We start from the raw sequence: 14,581 nt of genomic DNA on the forward strand, positions 1-14,581 counted from the left end.
CTCTTAGGGGCGCCAGGATGAATAAGGGTCCCATCAGCATAGGTGTAGGGCACTCAAAGCCAATTCAAAAACGGTGCCTGCCATCTCAGTCTAAAGAAGGGCTTGACTTGACATCCATTGGAATCAATGGAAAGACTCACATTGATTTCAGGAGACACTGAAACAGGTTCTCAAAGGAAGACAAGCCTCAAGAAGTGACTGATGGATTTAGGCTTCACATTTACTGGCATCTGGAGATGTAATAAGGAGTTCTGACAAGTCACAGATACATAAAAAGTATCAACAATAAAACTCTACAGGATCATTTATAATCAAGTGTAAAGCAAGCGGGAACAGCAGCAGTTGCAGCATAAAGTACTTCCAGTGGCACTTGTTGCAGATCTGCTATTAACACATTGGGGTTGCAAAGGATAAGAGCAAAGATGCACACAACAGAGCTGGGTTTGCAAGGATCCAGTCACAGCAACAGCAGCCCTGGGAGGGGAACAACAACCAGGGCAGAGGGAATGTGCCTCCCTGGCAATTCCATGCGCTGCTCCTGACCGATGCCCTGCAGCCAGCTCCCAGGTCCCCAGAGTGACCTGCTACCAACATGAGGATGCCAACTGGCACTTGTGTGGCAAGTCAGAGGCTCTTCCATAACCATCCTGATAAGTCCCTTCACTCAGTGTGACCTGGGGACAAGGGGTACATGCCCCTGCTTTTAGCAAAGGTGGTTTTCCCATGTACCCATCATTAGAGGATCTCCACCACGGCTGTGACATGAGAGGGGACAGACACCCAAAGGCTGTTCGAAGGGACACCAACTGGTTGTCTTCTGACTGTGGCAGCACTTACCAGCACTTGGAGGATGCTTTCCTTCAGCACCATCATGGCATACACACAGCTGTGACTGACCTACCTGTGACAGCTCTTTGGTACCCCTTGAAGGCACCACGTCATCCTCTCCTGTGGCCACAGAGCCATGGGGTTTGCCATCAGGTCCGGAGCAGTGCCATTTTATCTTCACTCCAACATCTGCCAAGGCGGGTTTGTGGGCAGGCTCCTCCTGTAGGTATCTGCTGGCACCTCAGTTTTGGAGTGCTTTAGATAGCATCTTCTTCCAGGCATGGGCTCTGCCTTCCATCAAAGATGCTCCTCAAATGTGGGGTTGAGCATGGGATGTGACTGCAGCCACCCAAGGGGCCAGGATCACTCCTTGTAGCAAGTCGCCAGCAATCCTGAAAGATGGACAAGGGGTAATGGGTTAAAACTGAAACAGGGGAAGTTTAGATTGGATATAAGGAGGAAATTCTTTCCTGTTAGGGTGGTGAGGCACTGGAATGGGTTGCCCAGGGAGGTTGTGAGTGCTCCATCCCTGGCAGTGTTCAAGGCCAGGTTGGATGAAGCCTTGGGTGGGATGGTTTAGTGTGAGGTGTCCCTGCCCTTGGCAGGGGGGTTGGAACTGGATGATCTTGAGGTCCTTTCCAACCCTGACTATTCTATGATTCTATGCTTCTAGGATAAGCACGTTAGCTCTCCATGAAGCAAGTCAACCTCCTCACATGCCAGAGCAGCCCCAGCCTTTCCAAAACCACACTGGGAGACACTGCACATCTCCATGAGCCACAGACAGGCTCCCCTTCCTTTGCTGTGTGATTTGGGGGGGGATTTATGGATTCAAGAACTCAATGGATTCAAGGATTGCTGGGCTCCAGTGGTGGGCAATAACGATCATGCTCCTTTACCTCTACTCCTAACAACACCATGTGGATGGGGACTTGGCTTCTTCACCCACACCACTGTCATGGACAATTGCGTTGGCCATTGCATGGCATGGATGCACGCCCAATAAAGGGGGGGAAGCCTACTACCTGTGAGGTGAAGTAGAGAATGAACCAACCTCTAAACCATAAGTGCAAAGAAAGAGTGGGGCAGGCACCCAGTACGTTCTCCTGTGGGGTCATCAACACCTTCCTCAGGGGCTTTGCACATCAGCTTTGGGGTAGGCATTGCAGCAATGTGCAGACAGGAAAGCTCCTTAGGAAATAACCCATTACCCTTGGTCTGCTAGCACAGGTCCTTCCAACCAGCACTTCATTTCCTGAGGAAGGAAAAAGAGTCCATTTTAAATGTTATTTGAAGGCAAGGAAAGCAGATACCATCAGAAGCCGATGCGCTGAGTAACAGCGGAGCAGGAGAAGCTGTTTTGCTCACTGAGTGGCATTTTACGCACAATGGTTTACATTTTAGATAATTCAGTGCAACAAAAGTCATTCAATGATACCATTTGCAGCCTTTGAGCAGAATGGATCTCAATTGCCAAAGAGACATTTTTCCTTCCTATCTTGGGATCTGTACTTCAGGATTTTTGTACTTTGAGCCTCGGAAAATTGCAGCTCTCTCCCGATTAAGTGCTTAATTGTGGTCAGCGCTTTCCAAAGTATTTGCAGCCGTTGGCTTAAGTTCCACTTCAGACACACACCGTTATCAACTTCTTTATCAACCTGTACAATTCTGCTGCATCAAATGCATTCTGAAGCACCCTTGGTGGGCCTTGATCACATCCCTGTTCCACAGGAACTCCAATGGAGAGCCCAGAGAGCTGGGCAGCACTCCCTAGCTTGGGCTCCAGCAGTTTCCTACCTTCCTTCAAGGCCCTTTCTCACCTGAAGTGGCAGAGCTGCCCTTCACCCTGAAATCACGGACTGAATTGGCAGCCTGGAATGCTGCCTGCCCAGCATCCGCCACTGACCCCTTGCCTGCCCTCTGCACACAGAGCAGCAGCATCTGTATCGTAGAGCGGCTTGGATTGGAAAGGACCTCGAGACCATGTAACTCCAAACTCCTGCCATGGGCAGGGATATCCCAACTATTGAACTGGATTTGCCAGGAAACCAAAGGAATTTAACCATGATTTCAAGCCAGGCTAACATGTGATGTGCTGGACAGCAGCTGAAGCTCTAAGACCTTGCTCTGAATTAGGAACCATAAGGGTTTAACCCATTTTTCCCCCAGTCTGAAGCAGGAGGCCAGTTAATAGTCCATTCCTCACAGTGTGGGAGCTTTTGCAGAATCCCAGACTCCGGCTGCCTGCTCCGAAAGGTCTGCACCAGCTTGCAGCACCCTTTGCAACAGGGGTGACCCTCACCCAAGACCCCATCCCAAGATAAGGTATTTCAGTCTCAGACTAATGGAAGATAATAGGGCAGGGGGCATTGATCTCAGTACAGAAATGTACCTGCCCCTTTGGCCAGGGTGCTGCTCCCAGCCCTTGCAGTACACATGGTCCTGCTGTCACCAGCTTTGCTGTGGTGGTCCCGCTGCAGCCAAGGATATCTAGAGCTGCTCGAACAGCAAAGCCCGGTTAGCACGCACCTTTCAGGCTGGTACCCAAAACACCACACTGGACAATGATAGACTGGATTGCATCAATATCACCCCTACATTTTGGCACTGAGGGTGTCTACCTCCATGGAGGACAAGCCACAGCCACTTACCAACCAGCACCCAAGGACGACACGTGCTGGCTGCTCAGCCAGCACTGACACAGCATCCATTGAATAGAGCTGATCATCTCACGATGTGCACCAGCAGCTGCCAACAAAGACTCACGGCTTTATCCCCACCTCTTACAAGACCACTGGAAGATGACGGTGAAGGGTCCGAATCTCCAGCTTCACAGCGCTCGGAAAGGAAACACGATGAAATCTCTTCTGGAATCCTGGCAATAGGTCTCCAGGGATCACCGTCACACTTTGAAACTCATGTATTGCACTTCTGTGGCCTATCAAGTGTAGATTGCTGTTGGGATGGAAACCTCACAGGATTCCCATAGTGATGTGGCGAGAATCGTATTGTCTGGAACGTGCTGGACCTTAACAACAGAGAATCTCTCAGCACAGGTTAGAAATACTTGTGTTTGGGCACATGTATTACAAATCATCCTGGAGTCTTACCTCTGGATCTTGGAGTAATCCCCTTGCAACCAAGCAATGCAAACGCTCCTCATCTCTCCCCAGGAACTCACAGGAGTTACTCTTTGGCCGGGAAATTGTTCAGGGTATTTATCCAGGAAAGCCAGTGTCTGCATCTGTTTCAAACAGAGCAGAAAGTCTGAGAGCTTTTCACTTCCAAGCATCAGGAAAGCCATCAGCGCACAGGAGTGACACGGTCAAGGTTCCTGCAGCCAGAACTTAAACCCTCCTTTAAGCTCAGCCTGGGCCTCCAGTTTACACAAGCAATGGCTACGAGTGTCAAAGCAAACCAAATACCCATGAAGTGGCTAGAGAGGACCGGTGACATCTTCTGCTTGCTCAGAAGGGCTCACCTAAGTCCCTGCAGCGTGTGGCTCACGCTGCAGCAATGGCTGGGTGTACCTGCCTGAGGCGGCACCAGGCAGGCAGGCACACAGTGGTCGGGGACGCTCCGTTTCATGTGCATTTGCAAGAAGCTCTTGAAAGGTTTAAAGGCTTCTCTGCGCTCTGGTTTTAAGGTAGTGAGAAAAGCAGCAGCCTCAGCAGGATCAGGTCTCATCCAGGCACCCTGCGGCATCTTGAGGGGCTCAGACAGCTCCCCATAAATTAGGCATCAGGAATGGTGTTAATGGGACCTCAGCTCCGTGTTCGGCCAAGGGGGTCTTCAAGAGCCTCAGCACTTCATGAACACTTCATCATACTCGAGTTAATCATCACCTGCGAGGAAGACCTGTGCCTCTTGATGCCGTGGCTCCTGAACAGGAATCGCCCACAGCTCCCAAGAACTTCCCAGTAGGAAGAAAACTACAGCCTCCAGAAGCAGCAGATGACACTGCGGATGGTGCCACTGGCCGACGTTCAGACAATAGAGCTGCTAATGGTGAATACAGTAATATTTCCATTTCATTGTACATGAGAAAGGTAATTACTTCCAGGGTTTAAGAACTGGAATGTGTTGATCCAAATGTAATCTCTGTGTTTTAGCATTTGATTATTACATTAGAAATACAAATGTCAACGGGCTGTGGTAACCAAAGTTATCAGAAGGAAAAAAGAGGAGATGTGTTGCTGAAACTGCAGCAGAGGGAAGAGCAGAAGCCAGCAGGGGACTTGCAACTTTGGTTAATAAAAAAGATATTACATCTGAAAAGTACTGTGGGAGCGGAGAGCTTTCATGGCTCCTAAATGATGCTTCTGCTACACCCAGAACAAGCGGAGGTCAGGGCCATGCAACCAGACAGGAGAACTGAGGATCACTCCTATTTCCTGATCACCCAAATCAGACACGAAGACCTCAACTGCTCATCTCCCACAGATAGCAAGGACCATGTTTTACAGCCATTTAGTGACGGTGCAGCTGTACCCACCTACTGTCTTGTAATGAGTTAGTATGGGAATCACAAACCACGCTCCTGGAGATGGAGGTCTGAGCAATGCTTCATTGACACTTCTCATGGGCTCAGAGACCGGAGATGCTTTTGTGTTTCCATTCCATATCTTTTTCTTCCAGTTGGCATCTTGCTCTGGCATCTTCTTCCATCTCCGCAAGCCCAGATGGGCTTGTTTGTCCCTCTCATCCCAAACCTTCTCTAATGAATCTGGCACGCCCAGAGTTTTCTTTACACCCCAGCCCAATTCAATGCCAAAGCGACACAGTCTGACCACAGCCCCAGCAGAGCAAAGCCCATCTATTACTGAGCTCAGAAACGAAGCTTTGTCCTCCAGGAAGAGATCCCTATTCTGAACTTGCTGCTAACAGCATCGAGCACAAACTGGAAGCCTGTGTGTAACCGGTAACAAGAGCACGCTGCCAAGAATTGATTCAAATTGTTATGATTTGCTGTTGAACGAGCTATTGCCTTGATTTCCCAGCAAAGTTCAAGTTTGCAGCACTGATTAGTCCCGTGAACATGCCTGAAGCACCTACTGTTGTATGAATTTTTATTACCTTGCCAGCATCAGCGCCTGTTCAAAGTTGGGGCCTTATTGCAATTGATGACAGCAAAATCAGGGAATAAAGAGAGGGGAGGGAGGGGAACTGTTTGTTAAGGTTTTTTCTGTTTCCTTTTCAATAAAATGTCAACTCCATTATATAGGTGTCAACTCCATTACTGTAATGCTCCTCCTGTAACCTCAGCAGGTAACTAGCTGCTAATAACACAAGTTCCTCAAAGGCAGAGCTGAGGGCAGGCGTACCCGCTATAGGCTTCCATCTGTTTAAGAAAACGCTTGTTTCTCCCTGGAGGCACAAATACCATTTTCATTATTTTGTTCTCATTGTCACCCAAGAAGAAAACCCTGCTCCTTATCCACAGGAGCCTGCGGCGGTCACGGACCTGCGCTTGTTATAGGGGAAGCCAGGAAATAAGAAAGCAACGCCTGGCACACCAATGGGGCCATGGGAAACCTGCTTTAGACAGCACCAAAGATGGGAGAAACAGAGAAGCAGCTGCCCCAGGGCCCTGCTCCAGGTAGGAGATACCCCAATGCCCTGCCAAAGCCTCCGAGGGTTGTTCTGGGGGGCAAATGCCCCCCCAAAGCAGCAAAATCTGAAAGCTTGGGCAACCCTACAGGCAGGATGCTCCGTGACCATCACCCCACCATCACAGTTACCAAGCCCCTTGAGAGGCTTGAGCAGGTTTGTGCGTTCCTGAGGTCAGGATGCGTTTGGGAAGAGAAGACGGGTGTATGACAGCAGGGACTGTTTGTAAGCGCCATTCCCCACGGCTCCTGTTTTAAGAATTCCTATTCTAAATAAGCAGGACCACGATCAGGAAGCTCCTCACCCTTTCCCAGGCAGGAGCTGCCAGAAGCCTGGGGGAGCACGGCTCGCCTCCTGCAATCCCAGCTTTGTTGGCTGCACACATCAGTGCGGAGACAAAGATGAGCACGTATTTAGAAAAGAATAAAGAAATCCATCGCGGAGCAGGAGTTGTTTGGATAATTGATTTCCCTTGGACTTACAAGCACTAAATAACACCCACCGAGCCCCAGCGCCCAGATAACCTTTTCCTTCGAATCTCTCTTCCAAAGGATTGGCCTTTGACAGAGGCGTCTCTCAGAGTGCAAATCCAGGCAGCTCGAAGCCAGCTCATAGGTAAGACCTTTCTGAAAGAACGCCGGGCTGATTCCTCAAGCAATTATTTTGCCTTGGTATCCTTTGCATAGAGAGAGCTCATTAACTGCCTGCCAGGTTCTGCAGATCCACACTGGAAAATGAACTAGCACAAATGTCATAATTAATTAGCAGTTTAATGCTAGAATGAACATAGCAAAGGTGCTATAAATATTCAAGCGACGGGGAGCTCCGTGCTGGATGCACTGCCTGTGCGGGGATGCTGCTGGGGATTTCGCATGGCAGGGACCACACAACGGGCCCCACATCCCCATCCCTTAGGGTAAGCTCAGCTGGAATCACAGAGGGATGGGGAATAATCTCTCATCTCCCACCTTTATGCTGTTGGATGTCTTCCTCCAAGGAGCTGGGCAGTGATTCCCACTGCTGGGACCACAGGGCCTGCCCTGGTGGGTCCCAGGGCTCAGGCTGGTTTGCACAGCCCCAAATCCCTGCTGCTTTCCTGAGAGATCAAGGCTGGTCCTACCTTCCCCCCATCCACCAGCACATTCTGTTCCTGTGTTTTCAGTGAGCACCATTGCGACAGTGGACATCAGGCAGTTCCCAGCCCCTCTCACATCCCCTTCATGGGGTAGATATGAAGACATGGCCATTTTTTGCACATAGTCCTGAAGCCTTCACAAGCCTCACCTGGGTACAATCCCACTCCACAGGGAGAAAAGGAGCTCGTCAGCACGTAGGGTTACTCACTTCCCCATGGACCAACATGGGAGGCTCCAGACCCGAGTCAAACCCAGCCCCTTACACCAGATGTGCAAAGAGAGCTAAAAATCATCCAGTTCGGCTCCTGGCAAGAGCCAAACCCAAGAAATGCCCTGAGAAGACACTCGGTCCCTTGAGCAGAGCCCTTGCAGGCACTGGGACTGTACTCACCTATACCTGGAGCCCAGCAGCTCTGCATGGGACACCCCACACCCTGCTGTGGGCTCTGGACCAGCCCTCATAAGCCTACAAGGTTCGATGGAGCAGCCCAGGCATGGCTCCTACCCTAAACATAGGTGACCCTGGCACTCAGGCATGTTTTCCACCCCAAACAGTGCCAGGGCTCTGGAGCAGAGAAGGAAAAATAAGGAGGAGGAATCTTAGAGGTATCCATGGCTTCTTCAACGCTCCCACAGCTCCACTCCCCTCCCATCCACCTCCAGGAGGTCTTTGCATAAAGAATACACAGACAGAATAGAATAGAATAGAATAGAATGGAATAGAATAGAATAGAATAGAATAGAATAGAATAGAATAGAATAGAATAGAATAGAATAGTTAGGGTTGGAAAGGACCTCAAGATCATCCAGTTCCAACCCCCCTGCCATGGGCAGGGACACCTCACACTAAACCATCCCACCCAAGAACGGTAAACACAGGCGTTGTGCCAGGCACCCATCCCCTGAGCATCCCAGGCAGTGATGCCACCGCTGCCACCCACTCTGCTCTGCCTATGGAAGGCAATGCTCCTTTCAACCTCTTCTTTAGTGCCACTATCACTTTGCAGGCACTAACTCCATGGTGACAACCAGCACCTGTGACACTCACAGGTCAGAGCCGGCACAGCAAGCGCAGCAGCAAGGGAGGAAAACAAAGAGCTGGAGCAGTAACCCCGGGTACGGAGGGGAGGATGGCCTTGAGGAGGAGAAAGCACACAGCAGAGGCAAGGAGCCCTTCAGTGAGGTTTCCTCTTCTTTTACCCTAATGAAGTCTTTTATTAACACAATCTGGAAGAGGCCAGCACTTCTTCAGCATCTGCTTGGATGCTTTGTTCCAGTATCCAACTCCTCCTTCCTTCGCCTCTGCTGGTTTAACATGCCTGGCCTGTCAATGGCATCTTCCAGCACTCCAAAAACGTGACATTCCCAAGTTTCTTCCCCCCAAAGTGCTGCCTCCTGCAGGGGAGAGCGGTGGAATATCAACTCTCACCTTCATCAGTCATTGGGGTAGTACACATTACGGAGCTCAGCCAGTGAATGCCGCTCCTTGGGATGCGGCAGCCTATTCCAGAAGCTGGGAAGGCGTCAGCAGGGCACTCACCTCACCTACAACCTTCCTGACCCCAAAGGTCATTTCCCTGTGCAACACCTTTGGATCCAGGCAAAGGTGGCTGCAGCGATGGGGATCTCTACAGAGGGAATCTGGGAGATGCCTTTCACCACCACTGCCCATCTGAGAGCAGAACCAGGCTCCTCCAGGTTCACATCACCCATAAAACCAGTTCAACCACCTCCTCCCGACTCGGTCTTGAACCGGGCTGTTATTTCCAAGCTATGGCTGTTCGCTGCATTGCTCTGCTCTTTGGGTTTGGGTCACCTCCACACCAGGCTGTCCCATAAACTTTCATATTCATTGAGAGCCACAAGACACTAAACTACAGACTCACCGGATACATAAATCAGATTTAAGGACTCTGTGTGCCCTTTTCCAGCTCAGCATGGTGCTGTAGCAGAGATGCTGAGCCAGGCAGGGCAGCACAGCAGGGAATGTGGCTGCCCAGTGCTCCAACCAGAGCTGGATTTACCCCAGGGGGGTTTATAAAGCTATTTCAGTACCTGAGGATACTGACGGGCACCCAACGAGATGAGCTGGTACCCAACTGCAGAGCGCAGGGATGCTCTGGGTGCATCAGAGAGGCCCAGCACCGCAAAACAGCATCCTGAAGTGCCCAAAGCCCTTGCAGAAACTCTCTCTGGCTTTTCCCTCGGGTTTAAGGTCCTTCCTGAGGTCTGGAGAACCCTGCTCACATCATGAACTGTCACACAGCCTGGACACCCCCAAGCAGGCACCGTGTGGCCTAAAGGCAAACCCCCCTCTGCACAAAGGGGCAGAGAAATGAGGGGATGAGGACACAGAGACCCCCTCTCTCAGCCAGAAGCCACCTTGCACCCCAGCACCAGCCCCCCCTTCCCATGCCAGCCCAGCTCTGCTCAGTCCCTGGGACAGCATTTGGACCCAGGCTCGGCTCAGTGCCTCCTGGTTCCCAATAGCGGATGCTGTAAAGTCATCTTCCACGCACCGGCTGCCCTCAGCGTAATTTAACCAAAAGGAAAAGCTCAGACATGATTTCGCCTTTAAAAAGCTGCTTTCTGGAGGCTCCGTTGTGCCCAGCTCATTTCTTGGGAACATCTGGCCTTTTATTCTGCATCCTCCCATCCTAATCTCCGAGGTGGGATGAGCAGGAGCTGCTCCTTGGCTCCCCTAACTCATCAGACCGGATGAGGGAAGCCCACCAGGCAATGGGGAGGGAGAAAAACATCCTTAAAGCCCAGCTTCAGAGCCGAGTACCATTGAACACCAGCACCCACACCTTTGATGAATGAAGACCCACGGACCAGCTTCCCTCGCTCCGCATCCCCGGGAAACACAATTCCCCTCCATATCACAGGGAATTGCACCAATTCCCATCCACATCACTGGGAAATGAACCAATTCCTCCTCCCCAGCCTGTGCTGGGTCTTGTACCCACACCGCCCATCAGGCGCGCTCCTGCTCCACAGGGCTTGCACAGGAACTCTTCCTCCAAAAGAGGAGTTTTCTCCCTGCTCTGCTCAGCCGCCCGGAGCCAGGGCCCTGAGTAACTATGGTTACTTCTAATTGTACAAGGAATATTGTTCCGACTTCCAGGATAATGGAGAGGATCCTTCAGGAAGTCTTTCTACCTTGCAGTTTCCTCACTATATCTAAATCTCACCCAAAGAGTCACCTTGACCAGGCGCTGACATAAAGATGACAACAAAAGAAAGCAGGAGATGTCATCAAATGAATATGGAGGGCTTTCATCTTTTCCTTTAATTATTCTTTCCAAAGAAAACCCATGTGTTGCCGAACACCCACCTGGGGTTTTGTATAGAGCCAGCTCTGCATCTGGAGGCTGTCCAGCTGGCTATCCAGGCTGGATGCAGGCAGCCTTTGACTCTTCCAGCCTCCTATACGCCGAGTATCTTGTACTGTTTGCAGCACGGGCTCCTGAATGTGCACAGGGAGCGGGGCCTGGGGACCTTCCTGCCCTCCAGAGTCTGGGCTGAAGGGAAAGCAGCTCAAGCCATGAAAGCCTCGGGCAGACGAGGACTCAGCAGCTGCAGCAAACACTGGTATGAGCTGGGGGCCAGTTCTGCAACCCAGCCGTGATGCTAGGGCTGACAGGGCTCAGCTCAGCTCTGACCTGGGCACAGGAGGCAATGGATACAGGGAGGCAAAATAACAGTGTTCAGTGAGTGAAATACTCATGTCTGGGGAGTCGCCTTTAACAGAAGGGAGAAGCCCTATGGGTTCGGGTAACCCCACATCAGCAGAAAGAGCCCTCCTGGATGACAGAGCAGGACAGGAGGCACCAGTCAAATCCATCCCGGCACAGGAGTCTAACAGAGCCCTGGCCTGCTGGGCATGTGTCTCATCAAGGAGCATGAAGACATTTGATGATCCTTTTGCCAGCTCCAAGCACAGCCTGGGTACAACGTGAAGAGGCAGGTCCTGTGTGAAAGGGCCCCTCTCCCAAAGCCAGAAGCAGTTATGAGCAACGTGACATCAAACAGGGACACGAAATAACCCAAGCGGTAGCTCAGGAGCCCGGAGCTCCCTGGCGCTCCCTTGCAGGGAAGTCACTGAGCCCTGCACCCCGCAGTGATGAGGAAACCCAGCCTCATTATTCAGCCCTGCTAATTAAAGAGGGAGGGAAACCAACATGGACCAAGAGAACGCTGCATCAACAGAGCAAAGGGGGAGCCGGCCGGGAGCTGCGGCGCTGCACAAAGAAGCCATTGGCAGCACAAGCCCGCAGCAGCGCAGGAGAGGCTGGGATGCCAAATAAACATGGACAGGCTGGTACCCGAGGGAAAGCTGGGTGAGGAGCCACTGGCACCTCAGTGGGTGACACAGCGCTGGAGCGTGTTCTACTGCATCGGTGACAGGAAACATTAAAACCAGCTCTTGGGTATTTCAGTTCAGCAGGAGGACCGATGGTCCCCACACCAGAGCCTGCAGGAGATGCTCTGCTCACACCACCACCCTTCTAACGCTAGGAACTTTTCCCAGCACAACCTGAGGATGCAAAACACCAAACCTGCTCCAGCGGAAGTTGTCCCTGCACAGGGCAGGGGATCAGAGCAAGGGGAACTTTAAGGTTCTTTCCAACCCAAACCAGTCTGTGATTTACCTGAGCTATCCAGAGCTGGAAACGTCCCCTTCCTCAGGCAGGAGGAAAACTGGGTTGTGCTGCTATGGCTGCACCACCCAAACCCTGCAGCAGGAACAGGGCAGAGCCCACAGCAGCCCTTGCTTAACACCTCACCCTCCTATGGGCCTTAATAAACTCTGCAGTAGGAGTCAATCAAGGCTCCCCATAACAGCCCACATCTGTGGCTGCTCCTGGCAGGCCACCAGCAATGGCAGGAAACACAAGAAGCAGGAGCTGGCAGCAGAGTTAGTGCCTGTTTGTGAGCAAAACGCACCAGGGAGAGCATCTTGTCATTGTCTCAATGAGGGAAAACCAGAGATGACTGCAGGTATCACCTAACCCAGGCCCAAGCGATTGGGTTTGGTGATATCAGCACATTGATTTCATCAAACACCAGCCTCAGTGCTGGGTGAAATCAATGTAACCTTCATTAAGGGGGTTGGCAACTGATCCCTGGCAGTGGCTGCACCCACTGCCAGCCTCCAGGGTGTTTCTAGAGGGGTCCTGTGCTGCTCAGCATCTTCCACAGTGGCTGGGAAGAAAACCTTGGAAGCGCTGTTAGGATTTTCAGTCGCCTCCCACCAAGTTGGTGGTAAATGAGTAATGTGTGAGTAAAGCATGGTAAATGAGACAGGACGGGTGCTCCTAAAAGGTGGTGGGAGGCACTCAGCACCCAGCTGTGGCTTAATGCACCCAAATGCAGCATCCATGTGCCTGGGCATCAAGGGCAGAGGAGGGATGAAGCTGCGTGGACACAGCCAGCAATGGGCAGGCAGTGCCCCAAGCTGTCGGTGAGGATGAGGAGGCACAGGCACCAGATGAATGTGTCCTTGTCCTGCCAGGCTGTGCTATCCCAGTGGATGGGATAGGATGGGATGGATAGTTGGAGGCTCAGGAGGTGATTTCAGCCCAACACACAGCATAAGTGGGGCAGGGCAGACACTGCCCACTGCGAGTGCCAGGGAATGGGTGAGAAAGGCTCCTTGGGTGCAAAGCCCCAAGGGAAAAAATCCACCTGGCGAGCAGAGAAGGATCTGACGAGTCCAATATGTTTGTAGCGCTCTTCTCCCAAAAAGTAGCACAAGGGCAACCTGCAGTCACAAGGGGGAATATTGTGACTGTTTCTGTCGGATGGAAATCGGAGCTGCGTGAAGAGAGACAGACGAAGGGAACCTCAAAGGGGGTAGATGTCAGGTACAGCAAGAATAACACCCCTATACCCCCCGCAAGCCTGCCATTGAGTTTAGCATAAGGTACCCAGGCACAGGCACGAGCCCAGCACCTGCAGCAGGAGCAGAGCTCGCTTTCGCCGCATCAATATCTTTCTTTTACTGCGAACAGCTCATTTAGTGACACTTCAATCTGCTAAACTGGGGTTTATGGGGAAATGGTTTTAGAGAGCACTGGAAAGCCCAGGTTCCTTTTTCCATCTAACAACGTCTTTCGAAAGCAATTCCTCAAGCCTCCATTTCCGAGACCCTTTTAATCTCTGCAAATGATTGGTAAGAGTGGAATGGAGGCAAACTGCCATCAGCTGTGATCACAGCACCGTGCGCGGGCCGTGAGCGGCCGCCGCTGATGGTTTAGCAGGAACTATCGCTTTGAGGCAAGCTGCCAGGGAAACAAATTAGCATCTATACGGTTATTGAAAACCACCACAAACCCCAGAAATCAGCCTCTATCTGGGTGTCAATTGCGTCCTGCCAAGGTCAGTGTCTGCGCTGTAATAGGCACGGGCTCCAATAGCGGGAGCAACTTACGTGTGGAAATGAGCGCCGTACGGCCAAAGCGTGTCATTATGATCAGGGAGACAACCTGCCCTCTGAAATCACATCTGCATCGGGGGGACGTGACCCCGGGGGCGGGGGGTGGCATCGAGCAGCTCGGGAAACAGTGCCACCGAGCGAGAACCTCCTGGTTTGACTCCGGGAGGTGTTTTTCCATCACCATCCACCCCATCGCTCCCGTGATACCACCCCGGGGAACCGGCTTTTGAAGCTACTTTGCTTGAATCTGGGGCTTGATATTCTCAGCTTACAGAGGGACGTGGTCCGTTGTGTGGCTCTTCACTGGTTAAGTTAGAAGAGTCTAAATGAGGGACGTGGTTTGGGTGGTACACTTGCTGTACCAACAGGGTTTTCCTTACCAGCAGCCCGGTCCAACGAAATGAAACATCTTCCCACCAGAAAAGCCAGTCCCTGGAGCCGGGCTGGGACAAAGGGGAGTGATGGGGCTTCTGCCAGAGGGAAACAGCAAAGGGCAAACCACTCCAACGGGACCAGACGGTCGATACTGACCCTGCCGAAAGCCTCCATTTAGAGGGAGTTACAA

General features: G+C 51.7%; 1 long non-coding RNA gene across 1 annotated transcript; it reads right to left on the reverse strand.

Annotated features, from left to right (window-relative positions):
- Positions 1–921: 921 nt before the first annotated feature.
- Positions 922–12,335, reverse strand: LOC136015924 (uncharacterized). Its single transcript, XR_010613413.1, has 4 exons — positions 12,230–12,335; positions 3,939–4,072; positions 2,040–2,083; positions 922–1,220 (listed from the first exon to the last, which is right to left on the reverse strand). It is a non-coding gene; the product is annotated as an uncharacterized LOC136015924 (long non-coding RNA).
- Positions 12,336–14,581: the final 2,246 nt, after the last annotated feature.

This window comes from Lathamus discolor, chromosome 5 (assembly GCF_037157495.1).
Source record: "Lathamus discolor isolate bLatDis1 chromosome 5, bLatDis1.hap1, whole genome shotgun sequence".
Classification (NCBI taxonomy): Eukaryota; Metazoa; Chordata; class Aves; order Psittaciformes; family Psittacidae; genus Lathamus; species Lathamus discolor.